Here is a 27,052-nt window from a genome sequence, read left to right on the forward strand (position 1 = left end):
TTAGATACTATGCATATCCTAAATATGATAATAGTAAGATTTGTACATTTTTAGTTTTATTGTTGCCACAACAAATTTGAATACATTTGTCCTCACTTTGCATGGAGGAATTTAAAGTATTTGCCTACGCTTTCATTACATGTGATCTTTTGGTTGTTTTTCTTCAATGTATCTAGTCATTAAAATAATCCAACAAAGTAAAAAATAGATAAAAAAATAGGAAACCTGAAATTGATATTGCTTGAGAGGCAAAGATGATTTTTTTTATTGTAAATTACACTTCTTTAAATATTTTTACACAAAATTAGTAAATAAGTTACGTGTCTATAGAAAAATAGATAACATATTTGAATAGAAGCGTAGAATTTAATATATACTTCTGCTCTTTGCTTATCAACGTGTTCTAGTTGTGAGCGAAAGAAGTAAAGAAGTCCCAGGCTGTGTGAACTATCAGGGGATTGCTATATTGCTGGCTTTTTTTTGAAGAATAATTTAGGCTGACACTGGAAAGCAGCATATTCTCCTTTTATTTCTATATACTTATCTCTACCTTCTCACCCTTTATCAATATTATTTAAATACTTATTGTTCCTTGCAACAATTTATTTTACATGCCTTTGCTTGTGCTCCAGTTTTTCTTTTTTCCAAGGATCAGTGGTCTCTACTCCCCTTTTGATATGTGCTTGAACTGGTGTGGAATTAGAGGTAGGAACTGCATCTTTGTCTGTTGAAGATTCCTATCTACCAGAGAAGTCTCCTCATCAACGTTCCTGACTGTGTTCTGCACTTTGGATCACTCGAGTTGCACAAAATGAGTAGGCGACACAGAGAACTAACTCAACACAGTAATGGTAGCCCCTTGACATCCTAAAATTAATATTTTTGCCTCTTGAGCTAGCTATTTGGAAGACACTCATCTTCTGTAAGGAATGAAGTAGCTGAGGGTATAAGCAAATAAGCGTAAGGAAGTGTAAGTAGGGAACCTGAGTATATTTGCACTACCTTTACACCCAAGTGCTGAGTGTTGGCCTCCAGCCACGTGTAATGGATTGAATGCCATTTATTTATATATTCCTTTCTCATACTGCCTCTAATTTTATAGCTGCATTCTTCCTTCCTTGTCTGTATTGACAAACCACTAAGGCATCTGTGGGAGTGGACGGGAGCCCACAGAGGTGCAATATATGGCTCCAGGCTTACTGCCAAGGAAGATCACAGTTACAGTTATTTCCAGTTGGTGGTTCAGGTTTCCCACTTCCGAAGGCAGTAACCAGAAGAACAAACTCCTTGCTGTGTGGCACATCCAAGATATACACAGACACTTAAAATGACAGCAGAGTCAGTAATACACATTCACTGTACTCCAGAGTAACACAGTAGCTTCTGCATTTTAAGTCTCAGTCTGCAGGCTAAGTATAACTTTTTTGATATATAAAGTGTTTTGAAACTAAATATTGTTTACTTCTGATAAATTTTTACATCACAATATTTCATATTAAGTTAAAGAAAAAATTGATGTACTTATGGAAGGTCCTTGTTCTACTTAGGTTTAACAAATTTGTTTGTCAGTAGACAGTCACAAAACTTCTCGTGAAATAGAAGCCAGTGAAATGTCTGTAATAACACAAATGTCCCAAACAGCACATGAATCCAGTAATAAAACAGTTTCTAATCAGGCAGTAGAATATGTGGCACAAGCTAAATCTCTGCTCCGGCAACAATGTGCAGTCTCTGCAACACTTGGGAGGCTATTGCTATTAACAGCCTCTCTTTCCTGGTAACATGATCCCCAGAATGCAAGTTGGAAAAAGTAGGAGTTAACTAAAATTAAATTACAACAGTATCATTAAAACTCTAATTGCTTTGATCAAGTGTCTGTGAGAGGAATTTATCCCAGTCCTGTGACCTTCCAGGTGTTGATGAGGGATTACTTTCAGTGACTATCTGAAAGGCAGAGGAAATGCTTTTGGATACTGAAAGGTGCTGATGAACATAACTGATAAATTGAAGCTACAAACTGAGGACAGAAGAAATATCTGCTGGTATGAGATGATTAAATATGTCATTTGACAAAATTCTGGGGGCTGCTGAGCAGAATAATACCTAACTGCTAGATACCATTCATGGAGTTTATTTTTAATCCAGCTCGTTCCTTAGGAGCTTTTTAAAGCTGTGCTTCTCAATAGCCTAGCGAATCGTCTTGTAGCCGTCTGTTATATAGAACATGTTCTATAGAACATGCCAGGGATACACAATTTGTTAAAGCCACTATATGAGATGCCATTTCCCTACAAATATTATAATTCTATAGGGAATTTCAGTAGGAAATTGTTAGCTATGTTCCTAAGGAGCTGATCAGCTGTGTGGTATCCCGTTCACTCCTTGTGCTTTAGATAATACACTTGAACTGTATCAATATAGTGTTAGTATTTTTATAGCAGATTAATAATGTCATTGACTGAACTGGTATTAATTTATACTACAACTCCTTCCATCTGTTGAACTCAAAGAGAATGAAAGTATATTGCCTTGGTCATTCTGTATAGCACTGAAGATAGTGTCTTGAATTTAAAATATAGCAACGCTGATCGGAGTAGTTGGATTTCTCTTTGATTTCAGCCGTTCTGTTTTAAAAAGTCATTTTTTCCAGTAATTTATGGGCAGCATTCTCTCAACATGTAAAAAGTATTATTAATTAAATGTTTGTAGAGGATTCTATTTAAAAACAAACAAAATATCGGCAGCATGACTGTAATCTTCTCCCAGGCTTTAGTATATCTGACCTTCATAAATTCATTCCTCTTTTTTGCTCACATCATGCAATACATTTTATTATGCATTCATTGTACTTGTGAAATTTAAGAAATACTGTGTCACCAGCATTGAAATAAGGCTTATGAGCAAGAGAAACTCATTTCAAAAAATTTAAATGTTTCTCTTCAGAAATAGATAACGTGTAATAGAGGCAGACAACGTAACAAATTAATATTTGTTGGAATATTTGTTGGAATATTTGACAAAGCACAAGTAAATTACGTTATGTTCAGAAGCATATATCAGTAAAAGATTTTGCTAGTTCATTTCCTCATTTAAATTTAGCTTTGTCGTCTCAGCTCATTTATTAAATTTTGTTTTTTCTGGCATACGTTAGGTAAAAATATAGAGCTCACCAATAGCAGATTCAGGAAAACCTGTGGCTCGCTTGCCACTGACTGGAGAAATGCTTATGTTATATTTGGATTATTTCAGAGTGGGTTTTTTTTGCTCACAAAATGCTAAAAGAAACTATCATAGGTGCCATTTTCCACAATGACTGAATTTTTAGTGGGAAAAAATGAACTATTAAAATATCCTTATTCTTTAAAAGTCTTTAAAAAGTTCTTTAAAAGAGTTTGACTTTTACTTTGTTACTTGGCTAGGAGGTTTAGTAATATCTTTCTGTTGTTCAGCTTACATTGCAATCTTTCCATTTATCTGCTTTTGACACAAATGCTCTGATAAGGTTTTTCTTGCCCCTATCTCTATGCTCCCCTTTACTATGAGATGGTAAATGTTGTTTGAATTCCCAAAATGTTTTTTAGAATAGATCATGTAAAGATTTTATCTCAACTGCCTTAGCACCTACCAAATTCTTATTTTCTCTGTGATATCCACCCAGTGCTGTCACATGACTATATTAGCACACGGCTTTCTGTATACTGATACCCTGCAAAAAGCGGTCCACTGAGTTTTTTGTTTTCGACAGAGTGGATAAGTGCTCCAATTGGTATCTCAACAAGTTATAAAACCAGATATTACATATTCAGAAAACTGAAGGGTGTTGTCACTCTTTTAAATCAGTTCTCATTGCCAGAGGCTTTTTTCCTCGTTTGTTGTATATGAAAGCTAGCGAAAATATATGTAAAAGAATAAAACTGCAATGTGCCCATAGAGAATATTTTTTCTTTATTATCCCTAATCTAAGAGCATACCTGAGTAATATACTTTTACAATGTAAAATAGAATTGAGACAGTCTTAAAATACATAGACCAAATACATTGGCTATCAAAACGAGTAGGGAACATAGACCAAATACATTGGCTATCAAAAGGAGTAGGGAACATCATCTGAATCTTAAATCAGCTCTCTCTTACAAATGCTTTTGCATGTAATATTGTTTCCCCGATTCCACCCAGCAGTTTTACTCATTTTGAAGAGGCAGATAAAAAGCACATTAATACAAGGCAATCTACTTAAGTGATTACCATTACTGAGAGTAGATTACTTACAGAATTTTACGTAATCAAATGAAAATAAAATTAAAATTGGAAAGCAAACAGAACACTTGAAAGATGAAAACATTTTATGTTAACTAGTATTATCAGGTACTAGAGCAGGTGCTATAGCAACATCCCATTAGAAATTGCATGCTGTGCATGGTAAATTAATCAAACACAGTAATCGATGGTAGTACTTTGAAGGGTGACTGTATAAAGAATAATATTATGTCAATAGATAAGTTTCACATGTTTTACTATGAGACTTTGACAAATCTATTCACTACAATATCTTGTACTGTACTTTAAGAGCTGTTTTGACAAAAATGTTGGCTCTCTTATTACTCCTGTTGGGATTGTTCAGTTAGCCCAGTAGAGAAAAGCAGATGGGTGTAATGCCATCTGCTACTGTACCAGCAGAATGGCTTATGGTGTTTCAGATAGGAGGAAGAATCACGTGCCTCAACCTGCTGGCTATGCAATGCTAATTATTTAGATGGACACTGGGTTGTATGGGTAGTTGGCTGTATGTTGGGTTATAGTTGGATTGTATAAATACATTACTGTATTGCAGAAAAAAAAAACCCAACATCCAGAAAAGTTTGTTGATCAGTAACATCCATTTTTATTTGACAGGGAAAGCTGAATGGTGAAACCATTGTGGTATCTCTGCTGAAAGAGACTAATTCCAGAGGTACCGGCGAGATTTTTCGAAAAATTTTTGCTCTCTCCCTGAAACAGAGTCCTCAAAGTGAGTGGTAAGTGACAAAGCTGCTAGCATTAACACAGAGACAACTTAACAACTTCTCTTTAAATAGAAGTTTGATGGCTCACTGAAGTCGCACGCTGTAGCACCAACTTTTATCAAGCATGGTTTCAATGCATATTTATACTCTCTCACTTGTATTTTCCAGTCATAAGGTATGTGAGTCTACCTTACTGCAGCTATGCTACCAGTTGCAGAGCTTCTGTGAATGAAACTTGACTGAGCAGTCTGTGCTGTTTTTTTCAGAGTAGGTTTATCACTAACCCAGTCAATTCATCTGACCCTGTTCATAAAAAAGACAAAGAATTCTTTTCAGTAAGAAAGGGCTGATGGCCTGAACAGAGGAATTTATGAAAAGTTCATATGTCTGGGTTTTCAGGGTAAAAAAGAAAAATTATTTTGTGCAGCCTGATCCTTCAGTTCTCACTTCTGAAAATATCCCTATTGAAGTAAGCGTGGATAGTTCATAAGAAAAAGGAATAAAGTTCTGGTGACTTTGTCACAGAAGTTATAGGAGTAGGAGACTGTAATGCTGAATCAGAGCTTTTATTTAGACATCAGTGAAGCTGAAATATACTGAAGAAAGCAAAGCTGATTTATGACTTATGTTCCTGGAACACAGCCAGTATGTGACTTCCCTGTATATTTCTCTTTCTAAATTTTCAGTCCTACTCCATTAACATAAACTGACTATCATTGAAACTATGCTGATTTACTTAAACTGCGGATATGATGATATGCTTTTTTCCCCCCCTCTTTTGAGCTGCTAACTAAATTCCTGTACTTGCTAAAACGCTTTCTTTTCTTCCTGTCCCACCTTCTTTTGCTTCCTGTCCCCCCTTCTGCTCAGCAGAGGTCCATTTTCTGTGAACCAGAAAGTCTATAAATCTACTAACTGGTTTCCATGAGGAAGAAACTCCAATATTTTGCTCCTGTGGGTGCTATAAATGGTGAGATAGTATTTTGACATATGCAGTCCTATAAAGAATAATTATTCATTTTCCCCTCAAATGTGTCCTAAAGAGTTGTTATTTTACTCAGTTTATAAACAGCAATGAAGCCAGAACCTCAGCAAATAAAGGACTTCTGCTTATTCATATGAGAAGTATCATTCAAGTTTAATATATTTCAGTGTGGAGGTCTTAATTTGATACCTCAGCAGAGAGCAAGCAGACTGAAAATAATGGCATAATGAGCTTCAGGTTCCTTAGGAATTTTATTTTGTGTAAATTTTGGGGAATAGCTATTCTGAGAAGTTAATGGGAGTTGCATATGCCTGTCTACAAGTAGAATTCAACCCTAGAATTTAACCGTTTGTCTGAATTTTAGAACTTATTTTGCTGTAGTTCATAGATCATACAGGAAAAAAAAAAAAACCTTTTCTTATAGTGTGATCCCTGTGTTCTCTAAACTTCTGTAACATGTCTATCTATCTGTCTTGTTTACCTTTTCTGTAATTAAACTTTAAGCTAGTTTAGCCATTTTTATAAGCTGTTCTTATTGGTTATAGGAAATTTTTGCACCATAAAATCGGTTAAAAAAGAAAAGATTATTTTCCTAGAGCTGACATTAAAAATATTAAAGCAGTTATCATGATGATACTGAAACACTAATTTTCTATTTGGCACACACCTCTATTTAATCTGTTCTTCCTGTCTAGCCATAATACCAGGTCCTTTCTACTATTTGTAACTTTTCTTGCTTTCACATCAGCTAGGATATGAAATATATTTCCTTTTACTTTTCAGTAAAGATTTAGGTTGTTTTAGATTAGTAACAGATAATGAATTCAGAATTGATGGCTCCACCTGTTGGTGAAAATTAAAACTTAACCCTAGTGATCTTCATAGGAGTAGTTGGAGGATGGGAGAAAATAAACTATTCATTTTTACTTTCTTTTTGTATTATTTTTAGATTACAGATTTTTTTTAAATTTGAAAATTAGACATGCCTAAAAGGGAACCACATAGTAAATATTCTGTATTATGTAAGTGATAAAATATATTTCATGGTAATCCTCCTCTTTTTGTTGATAATTATCCACAGCAAGTCGAAGACATCAAGTGTAGAATAAATTCAGATTACACTAAAGTCAGAGGCTTTTGTTCATTAATTACTTTGTAATATTTTAAAGCTAAGTCTCCAAAATAGAGACTAACCTAACGAAATCCTAAGCAAGAATCTTATCCTCAGTAGGGCCATCTTTTTTCTCTTGAGCATTGTGGTTAGAGACTCAGGCTGGGAGAGTAAATTGAACTCCATGTCAGATAGATGTAATTTTGTTCTTCTCTAGCAAGTTCCTATCTTACACATTAGGTCTCTATGCATAAAGCATTCTCAGACCTTTTAGTTGGCTCCACAGACATATTTGAGCTTGAGTTCTAACTTGCATACCATTCAGACAAACTTTCTGGCTCCTGGCTTTAACCCACGAGCAGGATGTTAAGGACAGCTGCCTTAGGGAAGCCTGAGCTCTTCTGCCTGCATTATAACTGGTCAGCTGGTCACAAAGTCTGAGAGCAATGCCTTATTTTTTTCTCTATTTCTCTTCAGACTCAAATAAATCAGACTAAAGCACATATAGTTCAAGATATCCTGTTTCTTTTTGCAATGGAGTGGAGCTGGGGAGAAATATCCATGCAGGCAGGCACAAAACTTGGTGAAGTGCTGTGCTGTTGATGAGTAAGTAAAGGAATTGGACTTTGCCTCATAGCAGAATTCAAACTAATTTGGCCCCAAGAAGAAGGTCAGCAAGCTTGTTGAGTCAAGGCTGTTGGCTCAGATAAGATCAAATGAACAAAGTGAATACGCCCTGAAAGCTCTTGACTGAAGAGCGGACAGAGATACACCTTCTCTTCGTGTGTGAACAAGTCCCCGAAGCTCAGAAATACTAGTCAGTGTCTCATAAGAACCAAAATTGAATTGATATGATTCTTATTGTAAAACTATGAGTTTGCAAAATTCTTCCCAAGCTGAATTGGAAATGGGACTGGGAGTTATGATGATGACTTGTCCAGATTATTATTCTTGCTTTTTAAAAGCAGAAAAACATAGCAAAATATCATTGTGCAGTATTTATGATGTTAGGCTCCTTAAAGAATGTAATGTCTATGATTTTGAGCAATCAGTTTGACTGCAAAAATTTTGAAAAGACTAAACCTATCTCCAGCTACTCTGATTTGTTTGAACTTCTCAGGCGGCTGAGAATTCTTCCTCTGAGGATTAATTTATCAGAGATGAAGATCAAGTCTGTTGTTCCTACACCACCTGGCTCTGGTCTCCTGACTCAGAAGCTGAAAGTGCAAAAGTCGTAAAACTACTGCAGTTGTATAATACTTGCCTAGCAGAATGACTTCTGAATTTAGAGCAGACTTGGGGCCGTTTTACTTACGTTGGAGGGTTAATTTGCTCCTCTCCCTATAATAAGCACATCTGTGTGTTCTTGTTCTCCTTCAGTATGTGCAAAAGAGCTAGGATTCTCTAAAGGTCTTGTTCCAAGTCTCTAAAAGTCTGGAAGACTGATGGGGTGAGTTTCCTGTGCTACGCATCCACAACAGGATGTTCAGCCCTGTAAGTTTAAACTGAATGTCTGTATTGCCCAGAAACACATATAATTTACATATTTGGTGGTCCCTTCAGAAAAGGACTGAGAAATCCTGAAGATGAAGTAATTTTAAAGCTTCTTTTGTGAATCATGGCTGACCAGACATTTTCCCAATAGGTCAGTAACTGTGATCCTCACATGAGAAAGGATTTTGCTCTTCCTTGAAATATGAAAGCAGGGGTTTGTATTTTCTGCCTGAGTTCTTGGCCTACAGTAGGTAAAGACTGATTGAAGCAATTTTGCAAAATATCCTCAACTTTGTGATTAGATACAGAACTGCTGCAACAGAATGGGCCTTTACTGCTAGTGTGTTTTCTCACATTGCTATGCGTTAATGAATTTCCATCTGTCTAACACCCACACTCAGCAATCCTGCTATGCTCTTCATATTTTGGGCCTCCCGGGAGCAGCACAGCATGGGGCTGCCTCCAGGCAGCAGTCAGACCTTTTCATTGCTTTTGCAATTCACTTGCCCTGAACTCAGCTCAGATACAGAACACTTTTACACAATTTTCCAGACGGTTTTATTGAGGCATAGTTAGGTCAAATAACATGATGCAAGGTCATATGGAAAAGTTTACTGATGGTTCAGGAGGGTTTAGGAATATCCCATTTAATAAGATAGTCCATCAAATCTTTTTTTTTTTCTTTTTATAAATAATGATTTAAGTGAGGGGGAGTTGGAGTGCTGGTCTAAGATTTGTTGTCAGTAACTGGTTCTGTTAACACTCAGTTCTGAAGTACATACCACTGATCTTGCTCTGCATTGTGGAAAATATTTAGATAATACAGCAAGAAAGTATATTATAGCTTGTAATGTTCAAATAGGCTGTGTAATAAGATGATAGAGGATGCAAAAGGAACATACAAGGCATGCTGTACTTAATATTTCATTGCAACGCCGAGGAAAACTTCAATGATCATAGAGGACAAAGATGCCTAGAAGTACTTTACACACACATTTCCTAAGAGGGAACTGAGTATGTGTGTTTCAGACTAGACCCCTTAATACACTTTTAGAGTTTTAAGGGACCAAAATATTTGCACAAACCGAGGTTTAACTGATGATCTAAAAACAAATGAAAGCAATAGAGCTCTTTTAATTGATGCTGTTTGGGCTTGATTTGGATGTATGTTTTGGATTTATAGACAGATTAAGCAGTGCCTAGATCGGTTGTGTTTCTTAGCTGTTCTGCGTCCTAGAGAATATTTTACTCAGTTGCCTTCATGTTTTTGAGGTATCCTGTTCTTTTAAGAATGTTCAACACTGAGGTTACTTCAGGGAAAAAGGAGTGATGTAGTAATAAAACAAGCAGCTCACTGCAAAGTGACATCCTAAGGTACTCAGGGAGTTAACTTCTTTTACTACATTTCTAAAGCAGATTAAAAAAAATCTTGCCAAGTAGGTCTCCGTGTTGAATAAAGATGTCAGCATTTGATTGACTATCTTTTATGCTATTAATTTCACTGATGTCACCTACTTTTGACTAAGAGGAAAATTAATCTGGAATTAATCCACTCAGGTGAATATATTTCTCATGTTATACTAAATACAATCTTACATTTAGTCTGCTTGCATGCTATACTAAATAAAATCTTACATTTAGTCTGCTCGCAAACAGCAATGACTTATGTAGAACTACTGAAAAAGAAGAATTTTTGAATAAACCTTAAGAATTTTAGGGAATAAAAAATTACTTCTTTTCTGCTAACAATTTTTTGCCATCACTTGAGACTTTTCCAAGGAGGGACATTTTTCTTTTTATTCTCCTACACTTCTCTTTGATGTGCCAAACATTTTTCTGTTGTGTGAGGGATTTAACTTGCCTCAAGGATTTTCGTGTCACAGATAAACCCGTCATACACCCTTTTGAGTAGGAATAGTGCACAGTGAAAACCTTTTACCATTTTCTCTAATGATTTGTCAGATTTCAAGAGCATTTCCCCTCCTAACTAGAAAGTTACATTTTTACAGTAAAGCTGAACTGAGGGGAAAATGATTATTCCTTTAACACCCCCCCTCCCCATTTTTTTAATCCAGCTATCAGTCTCTTCTTCTTATGGTAAAGACAATGATGTGAACTTTTATTCCCTCATGTGCCATGTAAGTGAAAGTACTCTGCTATTTGAATACTTTCTTCTGGAAAAATGAGTCTTGGTGAGACTATAGTCTGTAATATTTTCATCTCAATCAAGTCAAGTGTCCTATCAATCAGAGCTGAAACACTGAGATACTTCTCAGATCAGAAAGCTAAGACTATAAGTTGCTGGACTTGCAGAAGAGATTTGTGTTTGCTACTGCCAAGAAAAAGAAGGGGTTGGGGGGACAGTGACAGCCAGAGCTGGAAGGGTCTTTTTCCTCCTCTTGGTAGTTGCAACTGTCCTGCTTTGATCCAACCCTTTGGCAGGCCAGCAACAATCAAGCTGGTTTTCAAAGGCAGACAGAGGGGTCAGAGCTATTTTGCTGTCCCTGTATGTCCATGATTAGGATCAGCCTTGGTTAATTTAAAGTTATCAATTAGAAAACACGTAGCAGAATCTGTTGTGTACCACTGAAACTTTCCTTACCAAAGCTTGCTTCATTAGAAGCAGCATGCTACGCTTCTCTTTACAGTGACCCCAGAAAAGTCTTTCCTTGCAGCAACATAGGTGAAAATTATTTATGGAATATAGTGTCTAATACTACATCGACGAAACAGTCCAAAATGAATATTTGAAACTAGAAAGCACGAACACATTATAACTCTGTCTGCACCTCACCATACACGATTTCCAGATCATAGCATCTGTTCTAATAAAGGGGGAAAAAAGAGCAATAAAGATGTGTATGTTGGTAATGTGAATAGGTCCAGCTTGATCAGCAGAAAGCAGTTGCTACTAAGAAAGAAATACTTCCCATTTATTTATTTTACGGACTTGCTTTTCAGAAAGGAACTAAACTTCAGTTTTTTTCATTTGGTTTAGTAATGCATTTTTTAGCTTCGGTTGACATTGGCAAACGTCCCTGCTGAGTTGTGCTAATCAGTCACCATTAAGATCATGGTTTTCAGCAGAGCAACAGGAAATTTTGGATAATTATGATACTGATAATCACCACAAGTATAAAAAGAATGTTAAAAAGCACCGCAAAGATTTCAGGACAGAAAATGGAATCGATGCTTCTCTGTCAGGTATCACAGTTTGGAATAGCTTGTAAGCTGATATTTTACCTGATTCTTTTTTAGCTGTAGCACTGTTAATCTTCACAGTTTTGTTAATGCCATGGCATTCAAGCTAAATCTTTGATGGGTGTAGCCCGGCATTGTTTCCTGTGGCTTAAGACAAAGTAGTGAAAGATATTCCCTTTTGCTAATTTTCCAGTGTATTTCTGGGAAATCAAACCGTAAAGTTTGCCTCAAGAAATTGTTTCTGTGTGGCTAAGACCCTTGTTTACATATTCTCAATTAAGGAGTCCTTAATAAGCTGTTCCATTTGCACACAGATTGCCCAGAGAGGGTATTTTTACCTTCTTTGGGAAACTTTGGCAGTAGATAATGTATTAAATCATTGGTTTATAATTCAAGGGTAAAAGTTGCTTGGAACTGAAAGGCCTGATGTTCAGAGGATGTGTGTATTCAGTTCTGCTTTATTTTAAAATCAATTTCTTATTTTTTTACACTGAGAAATGAATGTCAGTGTTAGCTTTATCGCTTTCAGGCATGTTAGAAGAATTAAATTGAATGTTTGTGTAGATGCTTAAGTATAAAACATTTGAGACCCCTAGGAAAAGGCTCTGAAGTATTTTCAGTGAGTATTTTTGTTGCACTGCTTTTGGTTGCAGACATCGAATTAGTTGCCTTTGGTGTTGGAAATGTCTGTTTGTCTTTGAATCAGTCCTGGAAGTTTAGATGTCCTTCTTATATAATCAATGTGCCAGTGGTCACCTAGCAGCAACATCTCTACAAGTCAGCATATAGCATTTATCAGAATATTTTACTATCCAGCGTGCAATGGCATCAGTTATAAAGCAGACATTGATCCAGTAGGAACTGGCAGCTTACTAAAACAAGGCATTGAAATAGCCATCTGCTTTTGATTGCCTGCAGGATTTTCTCCATTTGAGATGGAGAATAGTCTCTCATTTTTAGTCCTGAACTGTCCATTTGCTGCTGTATGAGAAACTGCTGTTCTTGAGTGAAAACCTCAGTCAGCCCACGAGGAACCAAGAAACACGTGGAGGATGGTCAAATGGAAGGCCTAAATCTCTCCCTTTGCCGAGGAACAAAGGTTGAAAATCCCCTGGAAGTTAACCTGACGCAGTCCATGTTAGCATCTCTGTAGAGCTGCCTTCCCATTTAATAGTGTTGCTGCAGGAGCTGCAGTATGTCTGAGAAGAAAATGATAGCATGGGCCCAAAATAGATAACAGCGACCGAAGGTCTCTGCGCGACAGAGCCAGCATATCTGGCCGCTACCACATAAGTATGGATCTCAAAGTCTGGGAGCAGAAGCTCCTGGCAGGAATTAGTCCCCTCTTCTGATCACACCAGAACTGATTTTGGGAGTCTCTCTTTACTTTGCTTATCCACATGGGAATTTTTGTCAATGAAGAAGTTGATTTTCCCTTCCCTTTTCCCTGTTGTGGTGTTTAGGTTGTCAAACCAAGTTAGCCACAGGAAAGTTTATCTAAGCTGTGGTTTGTATATCCCCCCCCTTTTTTTGGATGTCATTTCTGGAGTTAGTGGAAATACAGCATGGGCTTTATTTTCTGGACTGCATTATATACAGGTGACCTTTAATGGTCTGGATCTATGTATTTAAATGGTCTAGCTCTCAAAAATATCTGTGTTAAGAGAACATTTAGGAATGTTAGCTTAATAGCTCTAAAAATTCTGTATAGAATAATTAGGAAACAAAAATATCAGCAGATTTTTCTTTCAGTATGAAAAAACATCTAAAATGAAGCAATACTGATGGTCTAGTGCCACCAGAGGGCACTCTGGCTCTTTGATGTCTTTTTATTCAGTTTTTACTGGTAAGGAGTGAAAAAATGATAATAAAACCTTAAGAGCAAAAATACTGATTTATTTCTTGTGGAAGAAAAAGTAGATATCTCTTATTACTTATCAACAATATTTCACAATCTTGATATAGCTATGCAGAAAGATGATATCGCTGTTGTAATATTTTTATGAAATGTTAAAATGGAAAGATGCACCATATATCTTTTCTGAAAGTGTTAGTTTTTGGAGATGATTTGTAAGGAGGAGACTTTTCCAGTATATCTGATGTTTTTCCTGTCATTGTAAGCCTGATAAGTCTACCAAGTAAATTACACAAAAAGAACAATATTTTTTGTTTAAAAACATCTGCCAATAACCTCTCATGATTATTTCACTCAAAAAACAGCCTGTCTGAGTTGAAAGACAATGGTGTTTAAGATTTGCCTCCAAGCATATTTGACCATGCCATCATTTTTATACAAGTAATATATTAAATGAGAGATCAGAATTGAACACACAAGATGTTCATTCTCCTTCTGCTTTTCTTCCTTTAGGTTTCAATAGGGATGATTTTTGTCTGAACCAGTAACATGCTGAAGGCTGATCACAATTATTTCCTTCTAGTAGAAAGGTTAATGTAATAACGAAGCTTTTATAGCCTTTCTCAATTTCCCTCAGCCAGGCTATTTCGTCTGGTTTTAGCCTTGCTGTGGACCCTTCCAAAGAGATTTTTCTAGCAGTACTCTGGCCTTTCCTTCTGTGGCTTAAATCTCACTGGATTCCCCAACAATAAGACTTTTGGCTTATTTCTTCCACTGTTTTGTAATTCCAGTGCTGCTCTGTCATTTAAATGAAGGCAACTGATTGTTTGGAGTCAACTACATGACAAAGAAATGTCCCCACTTCATGTGCCTTTGACCACTGTAACTTAAGAAGTGATTGTAATGGGATCACCGTAGTCTCATAGCCAAAAGTGGCATAGTCAAAATGTATGACACATTTTATTTGGCTCTTGCTCCCTTTAGGCAGAGCATTTCCTACACAACAAACAAAGACCGTCTGGGTAACAAATCCCCAGTTGTTGCATGCAGGCTTAGCTTCCCTTAGTGAGGCTCTGACAGGCAGAAGACTCTCAGGCAGTTTCTGACTCAGCCCTGAATCCCATCTTTTGCAGATTATAGGCTCTCTTCCTGGCTATTCACCAAGAAATCTTTCCCTACAAGTCTGATTCCTATTACTTCTGTAGGGGGGCAGAGCCCAGAGCACTTCATTAACCCATCCTTGGCTAGAATATGGTTTGCATATTCCAACACATTGATTTACTTTCCTTCAAAACTTGTGATTATTAGTATGTGTATCTCTGTCTTCATGTGTATCATATGTGTACAGCCAAATTACAGAAAGTTTCCTTTAAACTTTTTTGAAAGCACAGAGAATTGCTATTTTTGACAGTGACAGAAAGTTAGAAGAGCACTTGCTGGATTATAGAACCGGTTGAAACATATTGTCAATGGAATAGTCAGTGTCTTAGGACGGAATAGGAACCGTGGGATTGCGGGGGGGGGGGGGAAGGAGTTTTTTCATGTTCTGTGAAGAGCTGGCAGTCTGAATGTATTCCCTTTGCATAGATAAATATGGTAACATTTATAAACCACTCCAGATCACTTACTGGAGTCTAAAGTCAGCAAAATTCTGCACTATAGAAAGTGATTGTACCGTGGCATCACTCTACAGGAAGTATTTTGTGTCTCAATAAGATGATATGTTTAGTGATTTAGTAGCTTTAGTGGTGCCCATAAAGGCATGAATTGCCCTACTTTCTGTTCCTTCCTCATCGTTCCTTCCTCACAAAAGAGCCTGCCTTGTCACTGCTGATCCATATGCTGTCTGGGAAAGATTGTTGTTTCACAACATGATGTCATGTTTTTATCTTTTGGAAAAAATAGTGCCTTCTTCTCAAGTGCTGCTTCCTCCTCAGTAGTAATTGTCAGCCAGGAGTCGTAGTCAAGAGCAGGATTCAAAACTTAGCTGCAAATTAAAGATCAGAGGCAGCCTAATACCTGATATCTAAATTGGTATCCAGAGCTCTCAGTAAGTCACTAGGATCCAAAGCAGCTTCTATGCTAAGCACAGAGCTACCTAGAACTAATAAGGAGAAATGACAAAGAGAAGGTGAGTCCTAAATTTGGACCATTATATGGTTCAGTCTGAGCTTCAAGGAGGTTTCTCTGACCACTTGGGACCTTCTGTCTGGATTGCTGTCTTCAGGGTTGACATCTGGGTCATTTCTGTTTTGTGGCTAAAGTACTTGCCCAGGTTGTTTGATTCAGTTCTGTCTGCATGCAGGGATTCAAACTTCTCACCCACATGCCTCAGTTCTTTTCCCTTCCCTGGTCCTGTTTTATCCAAGGACTGTTTTGTGTAAAATACAGAAGACCATCTGGCAACAAATGCAGACTCTTCTTGAGCTCTGTTAATTGTGCCAGATGCCTTCCACGGATTCTCCAAACCACAGTAGTTTTACTTCTCAAAATTCTGATGATACATAAAGATAGCAGAAAGTAATATAATGTAATAAATTGCTTTTTGGAGTGATTTCACGGAATACAGAATACTTAAAGATATAAAATGTAATAAAAACATGTGTCAGACAAATGAGAACACAGGAAATCTGAGGTAATTTCCCTGTGGGATACTGAAAATGTTATGGACTGTGTGGCTGCAGCTTTCCCCATGAGGCTACAGTGGCATTTGTGGAACCACTTTTTGGTGCTCTCTCAATTCACACTGCATTGCCTTTCTTTTGGTGTTGGACACCTTTTCTTTTTCCCCAGCAGTGGGTAAAATAAACTTGTATGTTAGAGTGTTTTTGGGGGAGTTATGTCCTCTACAGTATTTGAAAGGCTGGCTGTGAGAGAGGTTCCAGTTGGTATGTATTTGACTCACACTTGAGGACTCAGATATTCTGGTAACTAGGTCACTTTGTCATCAGCCTTCTGAAACTCTGACAATCTTTGTGGCTTCTCTGTTCCATCTCACACTCAACAACTTATATCCTGTATATACATGCCAAACATCTGTGCCTATTACTTTTCTTAGTGTTATTCTGAAAATCTCCTGCTTCTTGACACTAGCATGGCAGCAGGGAGTCTGGTGAGATTCATTAGTATTCTAGCTGTTGGGTGAGGACTGTTGACATAAAAAAGAGCCTTGACCACTACTGGTTCAGATTCGTAAATACTGAAAATATAGTATTAATTCTTCAAAATATTGAGGGGTAATCAACCTTAGAGGTAAGATACTGAAACAAGCAGTATTTGAGGGCAAATCCTACCTGCTGCTTTGAGGCTACTGAAGACTATCTTTTACTTCTTCGGTTACTGATGCAGAAGACGCAGGATAACCTGGGATGAAGGTCACAGAGCAGCTGAACTAAATCTGTATATTGAGAGGATTATACAAGATCAAAATGTTTAAATGAGCCTTTCAAAGGCATCCTTTCCATGCTTCCTGAAGCTCTGTCCTTCCTTTCATTGTAGGAAGAAAGGAATGCAATCTTAAACATCTGTAGTGAGAGCACAATTACACTGACAACCCTGTGAGATAAATATGGTTCAAGACCTCTTGTAAAAGGGGGTGAAAGGGGGTATTATTCTTAAAAAGAGAAGCAGTGTCAAGGACCATCAGTGAAATGTGTAGATACCTTTGTAGGACTTCCAAATTTCAGCAAAATTGTTGTACCCTGAATAATGGTAGATTCAGGCTTTGCCAAAATGCAGTGGGGCAAATCTGTTACTTCCCATATGGAAAGCAACTGTTCAAGTAAGTTATATAATTATACATTATAACATTGCTTCTGTCCAAAACCTAGGGCTGTTGCAGAAGTAAGCCAAGATTTTTTTTTTCTTGCTATAACTAGACTTTTTTTGTTATTCAATTGAAGCCATAAGGGAGTAAACAATCTCATTTTTTGCTGTTTCCACCCTTGCTATTCCCATATCTGACGGTACATTTACTATTCTGGACCATGACTTGGCAGTTTTGGCCTTGCTGCTGTATGTTGATCTCTTGGACTTCAGACTAATAAAACCACAAGCATTCTGCTGGAGTAAGCCCTGATAGCCCCATCCCCAATTCCACACGTGGATTCTGCAGCTGATACCATAACTCAAAGAAATCAATACAAATAAAAAGACGTTAGGTAGAGATTTGAGAGCCAGCAAGATGAGCAGAGTAAGATGGAGTGGTAGTAATGTAAGTGCTAATGTAAGACACTTATTTTGTTGCAAGAAGTTTTGAACCTGATTGACTGTTTATCACTGGTCAGTGTTCAAGATATAGCATATAATACGTTTGGAACATGCTTGCAAAAAATAAGACTTCTATTTACTAAAAAGCAGTCAAGTAAAAATAATTTCTATTTATATGTGAATGAGCGGAGTTGTAGTGCAGTGTATATAGGGCTGAGAACATACATATGAGAAATAGGTAAATGTTGGGCTATGGTGTAGATGTGTGAGCTACCTGGGGAGCTATATTATGGAAGTGCGAGGAATTACATGTAGTGATTGTTTTGAGTTTGAGGTAGACATGGTTATTTTCTTCTGACAGAGACCTCACTGGACACATTTTCTCCGAACAGCTGCAGATAGCTGGAATTCCAAAGCCTCTGCTGGGTGATTTGGTTTCTGTGTTTGTCCAAGGCCTCGCGTCAGGACATACACTGAAATATGCAGCCTGTTCATGACGTAACCCCTTCTCAGCGTAGCGCTTCCCTCTGTGACTGCTTCGGCAGTCTCTACCCTTGCTCTGTTTGGATTTCCATGAGTTTTGCGTGGCTACATATCTCAGCTACAAGGCCTGTGAGAGCTTCATAGTTCCTGACTGAAGGTATTCACTCAGGTCAAGTCCTGGCTCCAGATTACAGTGATGGGGAAACATGTTGCCTTTCCCATACCTCGTCCCTAACTTCCCCAGGATCGAGGACCATGCAGGCTGACAGGGGTGTGTGCTGAGCTCTGGGCTTGCACCTGGTCCAGAGGTGCAAGGAATGAGGGACACTGGAAATGCTGCTGGGCACCCAGCACTGCTACCCAAACGTAGACAAAACATGCCAGCTCTGTGCCTCTCCGGGCTGCCCCAGTGCTACCAAGCGCACAGCTGCGGAAAACACCCATGAAGCTCAGTATTGTATCGTTTGCCATTCTTGATCTTTCACCCAGTAGAATCAAAGTGTATGAGCCTGAGGAAGAATTAATGAAGGGTTTAGGGACGATTTATTTACCTTCTGCAATAGAGAAATGAATATGTTTAGGATTTTTATGAAAACTCCTGTCGTCTTAAATAAGGTTTTGGTTTCAACAATGTTACTGAGTTTTGTGAGACACAGTCTCCCTCAATTTAAACCACTGTTTTTCATGGGAAATTTCATTAAAAAACATGTATTTCTAACTAAATGAAAGCCTGTACTACAAAAATAGTGGAGGTTTTCTGAAGCCAGTGCTTGTCTGCTTCTGGCATAAGTGAAGGAATTACTTTTAAAGGACTTCTCATCTTATTAGAGCAAAACAAGCTCTAAAAGCTTCAAATCTGTTTTAGGCTCCAGTATTATTTTTCAAGTTGAATCTCAATTTAGCCAACAATATTCTCTTCCTAGTTATATGATTAAGCTGCTGGGGCTTTAAAACCATCTAGTTTGATACCTTTATGCTGTCCACCCCTCTAGTAGCTGAGCTCTATTGAGAGCTAAGGAGGCTGTCACATGCCTTCGGAGAAGGGGAGGCAGGGATGCTCAGCTGTGGGAGGAAGAGCAGGGGAGAGTTTCAACTGGCTTTCCTGAAGTTCAGGGAGCTGCAGCCTCATTCCCTATCCTGGTTCAGTGTGCCTGTGCTGCACTGCTTTCGAACTCAGCAAGGCCCTCTTTTGAAGTGAAGTGGTCGCAGAAAATGCACATTTTCTGAGCAGCTGCTATTTGCTGAAATATGGATACTGAAAACAAGGTGTATTGTGTCGAGGGCAACATTACCATACTTCAGCATAGTCTTTATTTCCTTCTAATTCAGATTAGTCTGCTTCATGTCTTCTTTAGCATGTATGCTACCCAGAAAATGAGCTTCTACTGTGTAGCAGTGTGTTTACACAGGTTTTATAATGGTTTAAGGTTAACAGATATAAGTTACCTTGCTTTATTTTATAATTTATCATATTTCTTGATTATTTACTTAGGCTTGTAATGAAGTAGACTTCTGGGTTGGAATTTGAATACCAGTAGGAAAATGATGCCTCAGATTTTAAGACTCTTTGAGAATTTAAGCTCTCTTTCTCATTTTGTTTGTTATGCTACTACTGACTTGTGACTCCCATTGCATATTTATCACAAGTTGGCCTTTTCCTGAGAATTGATGCCACACGTAGCATATAACTTATTTTCCCATGTCCCATTGGAATTACGTATGTACACAAAACACATCGGAGAAAGTTTTCTATAATAAAAATACACAAAGTTGCTGCTGAGTTCACTGACAACATGGACATGTTAATCCTAATACAGTGATTCTAAACTGTGATAACTGTGTTCAAATAAGCTTTCCAGAGGTGCCAGGGTAGCATTCTAAAAGAATACAGTACTTTAGTGAAATCTTTCTGTTTAACTTGTCAAAAACATGCACTTATGGCTTAAGTCTGCAAAAATGCTAGTCTGCCTCAGCTTCAGAGAAAATTTACCCTAGTGAACGCTTCCTTGGGATGCTTCCCACCTTGCTTTAACGATCAGACATTATGTTAGCAATGTTATTGAGGCTTTGAACTCCTCTTAGAAAAGAAGATTAAATATCTTCTATATATTCATATCTCTAGTTGATTTTCTAGCTGCTTAACTGTTCTGAGGGTCAGTTATAAAAAATGACTTTTCCAGTAGCCAAAATCGTGAGCAGTTTATGTTCAATTGAATTATTCACTGAGCATTAATCACTTTTAATAAAAATGAACCCATATTTAATTGTTGGGACTACACTTTTATTCACATAAGCAAATGGAAGGCTCCTATGGCTCCAACCAGTGCTTGTTCTTATTTTTCTTTAAAGAAAATATTGATGCTTAGAAAGGGTCACTGTCTAATAAATTAGAATTTTTATTAAAGAGCTTAACAAAATATTCACATTTCATAATTTTTAAACCTGCTGTTGAAAAAGAGAGGTGCTAGCGGAAAAAGAGTCTGGCTTAACAGAGACCACCAACTAATTATGCTAGTCTGAATGCCATGTGAATGCTGACTAAACTGTCTTTCTACTGTCATGGCCCGTTTCGTGGCTCATGCTCCTGAGGGCTGTGGTGTACTCTACATAAATAGGTCACTGTATCTACCTTACGTTTGCAGTGAGGCCCATGTAGTTTCTGCACCTCATCAGAAACCCAGACTGGGTTTATGCTTGGGTTTATGCTGGGGTTTCTGGTTGAATTAGAAAACCAGTTATCAGGACCTGGATTTTGGGAAGAAAGAGAAGTATTAAGAAGAAACCAATGGTATATTGAGAAAGCTACTGCTAGAGACCAAAAAACGGGTCCTCTAACTGGCGCCACAAATTATATATTATTTCATGCAATGAAAGCATCTGGTTGTTTAACCCCAGCTGTATAAAAGGCTGGCTAGGAGATGTGGCTGATGATAGATGTACTTTTCCAAATCTAAAATCAATGAAAGCAGAAATATGTGAATACAAAGAGAGAGCATTTATTTTCCCTTTTTCAGTCTGTCTATAAACCTCTTATTTTCAATGCAATTTCATTTATCTCTGTCTTTATGGTTGCAATCTGTCTTTCATTTCATACTTCTTATTGGTTATAGCTGGTATTGAAAACAAAAGGCTGGATCATGCTTTGTGTACATAAATTGTTTTCTTTTTCTCTCTCCGTGGTTACTAGGACATTTTGCTTTCTTTCAGGGATCTGCATTCACAATAGCTACTTGACTATCATTAACACAATCATTTAAATCAGAAACATGTAAAGTCTTCCTAAAGTTCTCTCTTCTCCCTCAGCTCTTGTGAGAAGTACCCATTCTTGAAACTCTTTTTAGTGAAACCTGATCAAATGTTCTGATATTTTTAATTCCCAGATTTCTCTGTAACTGTCATCAGTGAAGCTTAAGAACTCACCTATTAACTGGGTTTAACATAAGCACTTTTTCTCCCTCTTCTCTTACAAACACCTGAATCTAAATCTTCTCTTAAAAACTGCTATTTAATGGTGATCCAAACATTGCCAAATATCGCATCTTCTATTAATGTCTGTACAAGCTCCAGGTATTCATTCCTTCAGTTTTCCTCAGTTTTGAAAATAAAAATGTAGACAGTTCTAAATCATTCTATTGATTTCCTAAATCTGCCATGATACATTATTTCCTTTGTGAAAATCTTCAACTACATTGGGGTGTGGCTGGAATGATATTGCCTGGAAGTTAGTGCAGCTGAATAGAAAAAGCAGAGTAATAGTTTATGTAACAAAATAAAATATGTAATCTATGCAATAGCAAAGCAAAAACAAGGAAAGCGGTCTTGAGAACAAGGAAATTTGAAGCCCTGAAGAATGGAACTTACAGGAAGTTTGATACTTTACCATTTCAAAGTCCTATGTATCATAAAAACTTGTGTTAAGGTAACTGCTGCTGAGTTTCCCTAACACTACTCATCCTCTCCAGCTATTATTTCATATAGTTTTTCTTACTGGCAGGAAAGAAATTGTATTAATTTTGTACAACTTTAACTATCTTTAGGAAGAAGTGGTGCTCAACATGAATGTATCCTGGGGGTCCCAGACTACAGTCTATGATGAGAGATGTGATCTGTCTGGGGAAGCCAAACCATTAAAAAAAAAAAAAGGAACAGTAAAACTCTTAAAACAAAAGAGCAGCTTTTTCAAATCATATTTCTGGTTTGATTTTTTTCACCTAACAGTTTGTTTTCTCTGAAATTTAAGTTATTTTTTGACATTCTACTCTGCATGTGTATCTATGTGCACAAATACAGAAAGTATCTTCAGCTCCCTTCTTTCTCCCATTCCCTATTGTTCTCCTGCAGCTGTAGAGCTGGAACTGGTTATTATGCAGTTTATTCCTCTCCAGACACTTTAAAAAAACTTCCCATAGATTCCCCAAATCATGACATTGGCTAAATCACAATAATAATTTTGTATCTTAATTTAAATGCTTTCTGATTTCTGTAGTTCTAGATTTTTGTTCTTACCAAGCCAAGGTCTAGAAAGTTAGTTGAAAAATCCCAAAAGATTTTGACAAAAATACTTAGTTCCAGAAGCAGTGTGAGAAACACTAAATTTTGATCACAAGTTTGACAATAAAATTGGTACTGTTGTCAGTGTAACAAAAACCTGAATACTCTGAGGCTTTTGTATCTCATTGAATCCCTGGCTTAACTTGTATTTGGAACATGACAGGACCGCTTTCTCCTGAGTGTTCCAGTTCTCAGTCTGTTGCTGGTCCCTATTTCTGTTCTTGACCACCCAATCCTGCCTCTGCTTTTAGACAGTTTTTTTCAGCTATATCCACCACCTGAAGGCTATCAGAGCTCCCAGCAAATACATATATTGGGAATTGGAGCTTTGGATCTTTTAACCACTAACCAGCTTGAAGATTGGTGGAGGAGGTAGGCAAGAGAGACCTTTAAGCACCATGTAAAAACAAAGAGTACTAAGACTTTTTAAAGTTAGACCTAACTGTATTCTTTTATGTCAGATGAAAATTACTTTAGTGATGCTACTGGCAAGTAGTTACTAGTTTGGGGTTTTTTTGTGTGCGTATTTGTTTTTCTGTTTTCAAAAGGAAAATAAAATGCTAAATTGGAACACTGAAATGCTCTAGAGAACAGACAGCGACAGAACATCTACCTTGGAATTTCTCTCCTTTCCTCTTCCTCTCTCTCACTATTGCCTCATACAGTTTTCCTTTTTGGTAGGACAAGAAGTAACACTGCTTCTATTACAAATTCAGTGTTATGGGCATTGAGCTCTCTGTTTCTGCACCCCTGGACTTTTTTAAGGTAGTTTATCCTAATAATATGAAATCAGCTGTAAACATTATTTGGAAATGCTGAAAGAAATGGTCTCCCCACCCAATTATTGGTTAATTCACCATTACAGAATAACCAATGTACATACAATCTAATTATTTACTTTTAATATGTTTGAGATATATATTAAAAGCTAGAGACGATGCCAAGGAGGATAATGTTTATGAACCGCAGCCAGTGAATATGGGAGAAAAACTTTGAACTGATTCTAATAGAATCCACAATTAAGGAAGAGGAGAACATAATGAAAAAGAAAGCTTTGCCTGGAAGAGGCAGGCTCCTTCCTTCCCAAGAGTGGTGAGGTGCTGCACACAAGTTTAATCTTTAAAAATGCTTATACTTCTTTGGTTAGTCAGTGTTCCTTTAAACGTATGTTGAATATTAATTCCTTATCTTTTTTAGGATAACAGGTTTAGTATTTTTATTCTATGAACCAAAAAATTTTTGATTTCCATGAATGAGAAGATGCTATCAAATGACCCACTGGAATGTAAGATCAATATGATACTATATGTTTGTTGTTGAGAATCAATATAGACAATTAAAGAGGTCACATATAGTTACAGCTAAGACATACATGTATTTATTTGGTCTTAAATTAAGACACTAGAGTCCTTCTTTTTAGAATTTATGCTAAAGTACTCAACTGGATAAAAGTCACATATGATATAGGACCAGACTTCATATATTTGCTCTGACTGAACTTTTGGATAGCATTACTGAGTTTGATTAATAGCTAAAAACACAATGTTAGATTAGTAATTAAAATGCTATTATGTGTCATGAGTTCAGGTTATAATTCTCTCTCCAAATGACCCAGTAAAAGAGATAACAGTATTTTACAGATCAAGAAATTGACTGATTTTATCAAGTAGGAAAAGTTCCTCTAAGGGATTTTCTAGAGCAAAAGATTCTGGAATGCATCAAAGAATGTGAATGTTGAAATATGGATACATGAGCTATCATAAAACTTCTGTGGTGTGGTGTCAACAAAGCTTTGTTGAATTTTGATTTTTGAGTTTTGAGTTTAAAGGTCCTATTCAGAGCATAGATTTTTACCTGCTGTCTGATTATTATGTAAATGTCTGACATATGACGTCTGTGGAACAGCCAGTAGTTACCACTGTGTCCCTTATCAAATGTAATATATGATTCCGCTCCTATTCTGTTCTCCAAATATTTTGCAAGAAGCCATACAGACTCTGTACATTGCCTGCTTAGTTACAGAGGATCATGCATCAGAAATGCGGGAAACCTATCAGAAATGTAAATATACACAGACAGGGCTGGAGAAATTCTTATCTATAAGTAAAGTAGGAGAAGCCAACTAATCTGTCTGCAACTGATGATATGACACTTTTGCACCTTTGTCAGTCAGTTAAACACATGACAGTTGAGGACATGGTTTAAGGAGAACTATTTCTTTGATCAATTTGAGGTTTATTTTATGCAGTGTAACCAGTGAGAGACCTTTGGAATGACTCAAAATTTGTCTGTGAGCTTGGTTTGTGTTTCTGATGCAACTGTATCAAGGGCAGCTGAAAGATTAAATCATCAGGATCTTGCTAGATGACATTAAAATTTCCCATGTGAGGGTAAATATATGTGTTGGTTGCTCCTTTCTGAACATGGTTGTGTATCTGAGTAAAGGTCAGATCGATGTTCCAACTGATTTACAAACAAACTCAACCATGTCTTTCTGTGGGGAAAGATCCATCTACTATGGGAGAAGGAATTGTCTTCTAGCCTCTTGCAAACAACTGGAGCATTGGCAGATAAAAATCCTGAGAAGGGGTATCTCCACCAATGTATGATAAGATTGCAGTCATACTGGCTTACAGCTAAGTGAAGACAGCTGTGTGAGTTAGCTATTTCAGTGACTGATTTGTTCAGCAGTCAAAAGAGTTAGTTTTTAAGTGCCAGTAATAGACCATGGTTATGGAGGTGAGAGCTATTGAAAACTGCCAGCAAGACACTTTTTTGGGGTGCATAGTATTTAAGAGGTATGAGCCCAGCTGGAGCTGGAGTACATATGTTTGAGAGTATCATTTTCCCCTTGGCAACCAAAAGCAGCTCATCCAACCTGCGCAGCCATGGGAACACTGACCCCCATTCTACAGAGCAGGGCTGTTGCATATCGGGGTCACAGCGCTGCAGAATCGGAGAGCGCTATTCTCAAGGCATCTGATAAGTTCTAAGGTATTGCAGTGCACAATGAGTTAGTATGGTTTATTGAATGCGTGCTGTAAGAAATCTGGGCATTTCTCCATCTCAGATCTATTTGGCTCAGAGCCTCTGGATAGAACATAATCTCCCTCTTCCCCCTTTCTTCAAAATCAACCCAGGTCAAGACTTTCTTTGTGGAGGTTAAATTGCATGATTTAGTTACCTCCCTGAATTCAAGGCAGCTCTAGACACAAACGCTTGGGAATAAAACAAAAGGAAAAGCTATAAAACAGGATAAGGAGAAAAAAAATGAAACACATTATTTGTCTTAAAAGCATTCTTAATATGTAAACAATGTAAAGGCTGTTTTGAATAGTGGCTGCTAGTCTGACAGTTATCCTCCGAGGCCACGGATTCCTCCCAGGCTTCCTGCTAAAACATGAACAGGTTAGAATGGGGCTCTTTTAGTTCTTAACACATAATGGTCTATAGCTCTGAATTTCCAGAGTCAGTGGGATGCTTGTCAAACATATAGTTTTCTCTGAAAGATCCAGGAGTAAGAAAGTTTAGAAATTATTATTTTTTAATTCCTTTGCAGCTTTTCTGATGCAAAACTGACCATTTTCCATACATGTTGCCAAATCCTGTAATTTTCCCACATGTGTATTAACATTCAGCAGTCCCCAATCATCTCTTGGTGTAACAGAGAACATGTGGCCAAAGCATGGATCATCTGGCATTCAGAGCAAGTTTCACTGCTGATGGTTGGGCACTCCATGTTGCTGTGCTGAGGTGGGGGAGCTGATTATTTTAAAACTATTCTCACTCCATTACAAGGCCTCTTTTCAGTCCTACTGGAACTGCTATATATTTAAAGGGCTGTTGAAATTTGTCACTTTGAGTAAGTAACATTTTCCTAAAAGGAATGGTGACATCTTAGACAGCCTTTCGTCTTGCTGTGAATTCCCAGGACTTAACCTATCATGAGAAATGCTTGTGTCTGAAGTCCTCATTCATGACCTTTTCTGAGTAGTGTATGTGCTGGGAGGGAGGAGAGGGTAGGAGGTGGAATAAGCTTTCTGTGTCAGTTACAGTTTTGTAGCAGCATGTTTCCAGGAACTGGTGATACTCTTAACTCTTCGTATGCATTTAGGATAGATTTTCTGCTCTGCTCTTCTGCATAGGGTTCTATCTATCTT

The 27,052-nt window shown here is 37.4% G+C and overlaps 1 long non-coding RNA gene across 1 annotated transcript in view; it reads left to right on the forward strand.

Annotated features, from left to right (window-relative positions):
* The window catches only part of LOC138067031 (uncharacterized), a 295,690-nt gene that overhangs the window by 39,007 nt on the left and 229,631 nt on the right, over positions 1-27,052 (forward strand). Inside the window, exon 2 of the long non-coding RNA XR_011140700.1 lies at positions 4,894-5,015. This is a non-coding gene — a long non-coding RNA (uncharacterized lncRNA). The remainder of the gene's footprint in view (positions 1-4,893; positions 5,016-27,052) is intronic.

Source organism: Struthio camelus, chromosome 4 (assembly GCF_040807025.1).
Source record: "Struthio camelus isolate bStrCam1 chromosome 4, bStrCam1.hap1, whole genome shotgun sequence".
NCBI classification, from domain to species: domain Eukaryota; kingdom Metazoa; phylum Chordata; class Aves; order Struthioniformes; family Struthionidae; genus Struthio; species Struthio camelus.